The sequence below is a fragment of the Salvia miltiorrhiza genome, chromosome 6 (assembly GCF_028751815.1).
Source record: "Salvia miltiorrhiza cultivar Shanhuang (shh) chromosome 6, IMPLAD_Smil_shh, whole genome shotgun sequence".
NCBI classification, from domain to species: Eukaryota; Viridiplantae; Streptophyta; class Magnoliopsida; order Lamiales; family Lamiaceae; genus Salvia; species Salvia miltiorrhiza.
This window is the reverse complement of record NC_080392.1, coordinates 28,156,702-28,165,231: the sequence shown is the minus strand read 5'-3', so window position 1 is coordinate 28,165,231 and position 8,530 is coordinate 28,156,702. Positions and strand designations below refer to the sequence as shown.

The 8,530-nt window shown below is 39.5% G+C and overlaps 1 long non-coding RNA gene across 1 annotated transcript; it reads left to right on the top strand.

Moving 5' to 3' along the window:
• Positions 1–7,209: 7,209 nt before the first annotated feature.
• LOC130989000 (uncharacterized) lies at positions 7,210–8,530 on the top strand. The gene is made up of 2 exons (XR_009090366.1): positions 7,210–7,666; positions 8,247–8,530. It is a non-coding gene; the product is annotated as an uncharacterized LOC130989000 (long non-coding RNA).

Below are 8,530 nucleotides of genomic sequence, written 5' to 3'. Positions count from 1 at the left end.
AGGCCTTTTAGATAAATCCCTTATGTTTTGCTTGAGATTGGCAATGACAATATTTAGAGTTTTATATGCATGAGATGTTTGGCATGTGTTCACTGAGTGCTTTTGTACTCAACCCTGCATATGTTTTCTAAATGTGCAGGTTGAGCCGATGTGATGATGGTGCTGCAATGAGCGGAGTTACAGGGTTGTTAATAAATATGTAACCTGTCTAGAATTTGTCTTCATACATATGTCTAGCTACTTTTCCGCTGCAGAGTACTTTTGGTACCATGTTACGTCATGTCGTACTTTAAGTTTGAGAGGATGGTTCTTGTTGATGTAATAACTTGATTAAGTTTTATGTCTTCTTTCTTTAATGCTTTAATTAAGTTTTACGTTGTCTTTCTTAGACTGTTTTATTAAGCATTAATGAGTAATCATGACGAGTTTTATTAAAATGAGTAAGTTTTACGGTTATCAATGACTCCCCTTTCTTTCCCTTCTTCTTTAACCCCATCCCTAGTCGTGGATCACTCGGCCTAACTATCCCTAGTTAGGGCGGACTGCGACATAAGTCGTTTTGAATGGACCCATGAGTGTCAGCGGGCCTTCGAGGGCTGCTCTAGACGAATATTTTTAGCTCTGACTGGGCTGCTCTAGATCAAAATTTCCAGCTCTGACCGCCCCATTTTGAATCAACATTTCCAGCTCTGACCGGCTGCTCTAGATCAACATTTCCAACTCTGACCGGGAAGCTCTGGATGAATATTTTTCAGCTCTGACCGGGCTGCTTGTTCACTAATATTTTCACCACGCCGCAAGTATACGGGTAGTTGTAATATATGGAAGCAAGGTCGTATCCCACAAGGATTAGTAGTTCAATCTAGTGATTATCCTAATTCATTATGCTAGAGCTATTTAGACTAAACAAGGAGGTGAGTGGTTTGATTAACTAACAAATTTAAAGACAAAATAAGATCAAATAAGCAACGTGGATTAACAAGCGATGAAAGTGGTTTAGGGATTAGGCATCGATGAATTAGCAACGGACTTCAATTTAGCTCAATATTAGTCTTGATATTCCTATTTATCTAGAGTGATCTCCCAACTAGTTCTAGCCCCCTCCCGGACGACTAAAACGGTAGATTACGGGTCATAGTTGCCGTCCCCGGTCAACGTCTAACCTATAACTCCCAAAAGCACACTAAGATCGGTAAACTCTCACCCAACTCTCAACCTCCCGGTTTATTGAGTCGATATGTTTCAAACACCTAATCTATTGCAATTATCCTCTCCCGATTCAAATTACAAATTAGAAATGCATAAAGAGTGGCCAACACTTCATACAAGGAATAAAACTAGGGCTTGAAAAGATAATAACAAGGAAATGATCAAGACATATATTAAGCTTAATAATTAATCCATTACATAATCTACTAGCCTAACCCCCAAACCAATAGGGGATTTTATCCAAACATGTTCACAAACAACAAACCTAAATCAAAGAAATACATAAATGAAAGAGAGAGTAAGAAGTGACAAATCCTATTAATGAGCTTTCTTCAATCTTCTCCCTCTTCAATGCCTTCAATCTTGGTAAAAAGATGTGGTAATGGAGGCTATGGTTTGGTGTGGAGGAATTGGGGAAGATGGAAATGGGTGAGTATGAGGTTGGGGAAGATGAAAGATATGAGAAAAGAGGGGAAAAATGGAGTTTTGGGCTAAAAATCGCGTCTGGGCCCACCAAAGGGCGGATCCCCGCCTCTTCCCCGCGGTCACGGCATGAACCGCGGTTGAAAACGCGGCTGGAAGCAGGGGAGGCCGCGGTCATGGGCCGCGACCGCGGCTCGGACCGCGGGTGCCTGTCAAAAACGTTCTGGACTGCTCTGGAGCAGAGGCCCGCGTTCAGGCCCGCGGCCGCGGCCCGGACCGCGGCTTACTGGGCAATTTTGGAGCAGAGGCCCGCGGTCGGGCCCGTGGCCGCGGCCCGGACCGCGGGGTCCTGGGCTTTATGCGCAGTCCGCTTGTTCGGCTCCGTTCTCCCTCGTCCGAACTCGGATTTGATCGCTGTTTGCGCTCACGGATTCCTCTCGAGACGTACTTCAATATCATGTCTTCAAAATCCTCTAATTAATCCTTGATATTTCCTGAAATCGCTCCAAAACTACACTAAGGAATCAAAACTTCATAAAACTCAACATTGGGGTACAAACACGCATTGGCAAGCAAAATATGAAGGGAAATGGCAACAAATCATGTGGAATTGAGGTACGAAAACCATGTTTGTCAACCCCCCAAACTTAAGGCGTTGTTTGTCCCCAAACGACAAAAAGACTAGAAATAAAAGTAAACAAACATGTGAGCATGAATTGATGTCATTTCAAGGCTTCAACAATTTCAAAAATCTTTCAAAAGTGTATCACAAGTAAAATGCATTCTAAGAAGTCGCAAGTGATAGTGAGTTCAACATTATAGCATCCAAGTTTGAATCCTCACAAGGTGAATGTTTCAATGGTGCACTTAACTCTCAAGTGTTTAGAATGGACGTGTTTGCACTCGAATTGAAACAATGCATGCAATCTACCATAGACTTTCCATTTGTCCTAACTTTTTATGCTTCAATGTGCTACAAATAATGATCAACAAGGGCTTTTCTTTAGGTTGCAATGAGGGCTCTTTGGTGAGGTGAGGTGTTTATAGGCAAAGTGACTCATATCTCATACAATTCCCAAATTGAATAAGTCATATTCACCATTGTTCTTTTTTCTAATCAACCAAAAACCAAAATCCCTACATTTCATCTTTTTATCCTTAGTGATATCTATCATGGCCATGATTCAAAAGGTAAATCACTCCCCTTTATGCTCTTTATTCAACATTTCTTTTTCTTTCTTTTTCTTTTTAAGCTCATAGGGGACTATTGATTTTCACTCAATCAAAGCTTGATAGGCAATTTCAATCATTTCCCAAACCTTTTCATCAAAGCAATCACTAAAACTCTAAGTTCTACCCCTTTATCATTGGTTCATTCAAAAAAAGGCTATAAGACACAAAGTGGGTAAACTATGATCATATGAGAATTTGGACACAATTTAAGTCAAGTGGCTAGCAAGGATGGCCTTAAATCACTTCAATATTCATAACACATCTACTTTCATTTTTTTAGAGAGGACTTATGGCAAGTTCTAGAGATTAACGAGCATGTTCAATTGATTTACACTCAAGAATGAAATGAGATTGTGATAATATGACAATCAATGGCTCAAATCTTACAAGCTCATTATCAAGTTCTTGGAGGCAAAATATTTAACTCACTTGTCACAAGTTCAAACTTTTCATGCATAATCCACAAGTGATACACACAATATTTCCATGAAACAATTCATATCATAAGCCCAATGACATTCAATCAACATCACAAAGTTTGATACAATTATCCCAAGCAAAACAAAAACAAAAATATCAACCCAACTAACTCTCAAGCTTTCATTTATTCAACAATAACAAAAACATGACAACAAAACTAAAACAAACAAAAACAAGTAAAGCAAAAGATAGATGAGACAACTAATCCATCTCTCCCCTCCCCCCAAACTTATTTCACACAAAGTGGAAATGAGTTTGGAGGAAAAGAGAAAGAGAAGTTGTCTCGGACACAAAAAAAAACTAACATATAAAAAAGAAAGATAAACCACACACATATATAAATATATACATAGATTAATATATAAATACCTATGTATGTGTGTACTGAAGGAATATTAAACTGAATTAACGTTCCGCTTTGCCCGATGATCGTTTCTTGGATTATTATCAATTTATCATACAACGATTAATCCTAACATGCTCCTATGAATTTAACAGCTGCACGTTGGAGTTCAGAAATACCTGAAGAATTCAGAAGAATTCGTCAATCTGTCGCTGAACAGGTCAGCCAACTTCAACGCTCCGTTTGACCCCTCAAACGACCTCCAATCGTATTTTGTGCAGAAATACGACTTCTTCGTTTTCGAAAGAGCTTTCCGTGGCCGCCTGATTCGTCTGAATCGGAGTTTTGTGGAGGAAGTTATGGCCGTTTTACGGAGACTGCCAGAACTTGGTTTCCTGCGAAAATCTGACTCCAGCTCTGATCTTCTCGACTGTATCCCGCTCAATTCCCAACGTTGGATGGACAACGAGCTATGGAAATTCCCAAGACAGAATGACCACTCACGATTTCCTGCGCCCCGCTCTGCTCTCAAAAACCCTAATTTTTATCAGTGTATTTTCCTGAGAGCTGACAGCTGTATTTAAATAAAATTAAATACGTGTGGGCACAGAATTAGTGTAGGAGGCGTCTTTCTCTCCTTCTAGGGCTAGGAGACATTGGGCCAGTCCAGGGACCAGATACAAGGAATAAAGATGGGCCTCAAATAAATTAATTTATCTATGGTCAGCCCAGACCATAATTAATTTATAAATATCAGTTCATTCCACTAGAGAACCGATACTGACTTACCCCTTTATTGCCGGTGATGAGTCGGGGCTTGTATTTAGACTTATTAAATCTCCGTATTTAAAATATCCGACATCCATTAATTAATTAGAGCTCTGACAGCTTAAATTAATTAATCTCTTTATAAATCCTCAAGCAGTACCACTCAAACTTTATTATTGCGCCTGAACTTAATCAACCTGCAGGGTTTAGCGCAATAAACCTTATTGAGCTCCTTAAGGGGATGTCATTATCCTATACCGGATACGGGTACTAATACAGATAATCAAATATCATATATTAACCGCTATCACCCAAGATACAGAGTACTCGAGTTAGTATATAACCTTCACCCATAGTAAGTCAAAGTGATATACGAGTTAACATATATATCTGAATACTTATTAGTATTAAGATTTATAAGTCACCGAGATCTTGATTCTTCACTTAAGTCAGATAGAAGAATACATCTCAAACTGTGGTCCTATCAATACGTAATGACGTACCAGTATAGACAAGTAGCCAAGACAAACTACTTCCATCTATACTGCAGCCTAAACCAATAACTTGTCCTAGAGTTATTTCGGCTGTGATCATATTATATCTCTTAAGGTTATTCCAATTATATGGTCTTCTGTTATCTACAACACACCATATAATCTACTTATATAGAGATAAAGAACATACATATGCAATCATGAACACAATCAGATAGGAGATTAGATAGTGAACTTAGGAAACATTGTATACAAGCATAAAACGTTCTTGCTTTCAGTATACAAATCCAACAATCTCCCACTTATACTAAAGCAAACTTTTAGTATACAATGCGTCTATTTACCTGTAATACCCCGTTTCCCTGAGTTAAATTTAGAATTTATTTTCGAAATTTAGAAGTAAGATGATTCACGCCGGATATAAAGAAAATGAATTTATTTTAATTCCAACAAACGATTTGCAAAATCTTTTTTTGTAAATGTCAGTCATTTAAATTCTTATGCATTTCATATTTATTTAAATTGAGCATTTAGTATCTACACGAGCTATTTATTTAAGCAAACACTGAAGAATTATTACAATTTTCATAATACAACCCGGAAGACTTTTTATTTTATTCTCACCTACTTCTCTCCCTCACCTAACACACACTCACCTACTACTCACCTACTCCCTCCCACACCCACCTACTCCCTCCTTTTTGCAAAGTTAACATCACTAAGACACTACCCACTCCCACCACCAACTCCCTGCAAAAAGCATGCCTACTGCAGCACACCCACTGATATACTTCACCCATCCCCTTCCACTTCTACTCAATCTCCCACACAATTTGCCATATTTCACTCTCACAAGGAAACCCAACGAACAAGTGCAGAGGTAAGAACTGCAATCATAATTTCATAATTTATTTCTTACAACACAAACTCTCCACCTCAATGAATATACCATATGTGAATCAATTTCAGCTACCACACAAATTCAAGCAAACCGACCCAGCCGAAACCTTTCTAAAGGTTTTACTTCTAAATCCTTATTCCATTTTATTGTAGTTCTTAATTGAGCCAAAAGCAAGGAGGCATAAGCATACATTCATTCATCTCATCGTCAGTGCATATCTTTTATGCATATCGAATTAAAGCACAGAGACACAAGCATACATTTATACATCATTCGAGTAATAAAAAAATAATTTGAGAAAAAGTTTGTAGCTTTGAATCTCCTTATTTCCATACTTGCTGTGTCGAGTCGGGTTGCTTGGTTGCTAGCTGAGAAAGTCGAGAGAATGAGGGAGAGGCCAGGGCACGGCGGCTCCGCCACTGCTGTCCGGCCAAGGGCAGGGACGAGGGAGAGTCGAGGGTGATGTTCTGGTAAAGAGAGAGAGAGGGATGAGGAGGCGGTGGATGGCTTTCTGTTGATGCTGTTGTTGACGGTTGAATCGAGTCGGGGGAAGAGGGTGGCGGCCGTGGCACTGCCGCAGTTGCTGGAGTTCTGTGAGGGTGGCTTCTGAGAGGGCAGGTTCGGAGAAGAGGTAGGTGGATGCCGGTGGCGTGGAGCTACTGGTAATCGCCGGTCAAGCTTGAGCATGAGAGAGACGGTGGTGGCGGTTTTGGCCGCTGCTCGCCGGAGGTTGCAGGAGGCAGGGGTTATAGCTCGAGTTCTGGGGATTTAGGGAGAGGGCTCGACGGCTCTGCTGTCATTCCGAGCGGGCTAGGCGAGAGACGAGCGAGGGAGAGGGAGCTGTGCAACGGCGGCTGTCGCTTTACCGGCGGCTGCTGCTGCGGCGCTGAGTATGTGGGAGTGAGCAAAAAGCGAAAAAGAGAGGACGGGGATGAGAGTCGAGGGTTCCGGAGGGGCTGCGCTCTCGCCGGTGACGGAGGCGGCGCTTCGCCGAAGAAGAAGGGAGGGGCGCCGATTGAGAGATGTGTGAGTGTGTGCGTGTGTTTGTGAGAGGGGAGAAATAAGGGAGGGAGTGTTGGGCTTTAGGTTTGGGTTAGGGGTTGGGCTTTGAAGTGTTGGGCCTTTGTTTTAAATTTTGACTTGGGCCGATTTTAATTGAGGGTGGGCTTGCGAATTGGGCTCAATTTATTTAATTAGTTATGGGCCGATTTTTATAAGTACTTGGGCCGAGATTTTTAATTAAATGGGCTGGGTTATTTCTTAATTTTGGGCCGATTTTCTATATTAAGTTGGGCCTTTGATTATTTTAAATCATGGGCTGCCCAAGTATTTATTTAATTGGATTTGTACAGATTTTATTTAAAGGAGCTACACTATTATAATTAATTAGACTTATTAAGTTTAATTAATTATTTTCAAAGAGTAAATTTTTATAATAATATTAAATTATTATTATAAGCATATTTTAAGTAAATTACTTATTATATGCTAAGCATGACAAGATTTGCATTATATTTTGCAATAAGAATATTTATGATTTAATTGGTTTTATTTATAATTCCAATTATTAAAAGATGAGTAAGAATATTGTTGGTGTTCTTAACTCAAGAGAAAATGTTTTCAATTATTTATTCATTAAATTTTGAAAACCCGGCTAAGTGAATCATAGAATATTAAGCACTACACCATGACTTAAGATTAGAATTCAAGGAGACCTATTGAGAATAGATTTCTTGTAGGCTTTGAGCAACAGGAGGATTAGCACTGCTATTCCGATTCAGAGATAAGGATAAACGACAGGCTTTGCCTAATCAGGTGGGCATTACTTTTACTATACGTATATAGAGATCCCCTGCGTGTCGTAGGCCTCTTATACGAATATATGCATGAGATGATTTTAACTGTTAATTTCAGTTTATTATTATGCCCAAATGATAAATGACTCTTATGAAATGAAAATGAAATGTTTATGAAATGAAATGATTGACTGCCAAAAATGTTTATGTTTTTATATGTATCCTATCTGTGTTGGTTCGCCAACTTTAAAGGAAATCCAATTGGGATCCTATGCTAGACAAAGGTCGCTAGCTAGGGTTAACGTGTACACTTATGGAGACCGCGAGTCGCTTGCGACCGGTCTTGGCATCCGTGGTAAGGAGGCCTCCTTCCCGGCGCGTGACAGAAAGGAACAGATATGGATCATATGAAGGAAAATGATCGGCCGATCGACTTTATGAAAATGAAAGAAATATTTTAGTAAGCACAGGTCATTTAAGAAAACCCCTGTGTGTTACTGTTATGGCAGTTCAATTTATATATGTATGCATGTTGTATTTTCGGCTATGCCCACTGAGTATTTTTATACTCAGCCCTGCATGTATTTCTAAATGTGCAGGTTGAGCAGTTGATGGAATGGAATGATGTTGAGCGGGTGTTCCTTTGACATTTCAAGAAATGTAACCTTGAGTATACATCTTCATATGTATATCTCACACGCTTTCCGCTGCAAAACACTTTGATTAAGATAGCTCTATGATATGAAGTTGTGATACGTGTTATTGGGTAACCACCTTAATCAGTTCTCAATTATGTGTATCCAAATAATCATATATGATCCTAGCATTTTATCTATGAGTGACATTTCCATATACTTTAATGTTAAGTAATTGTCCATTTCCA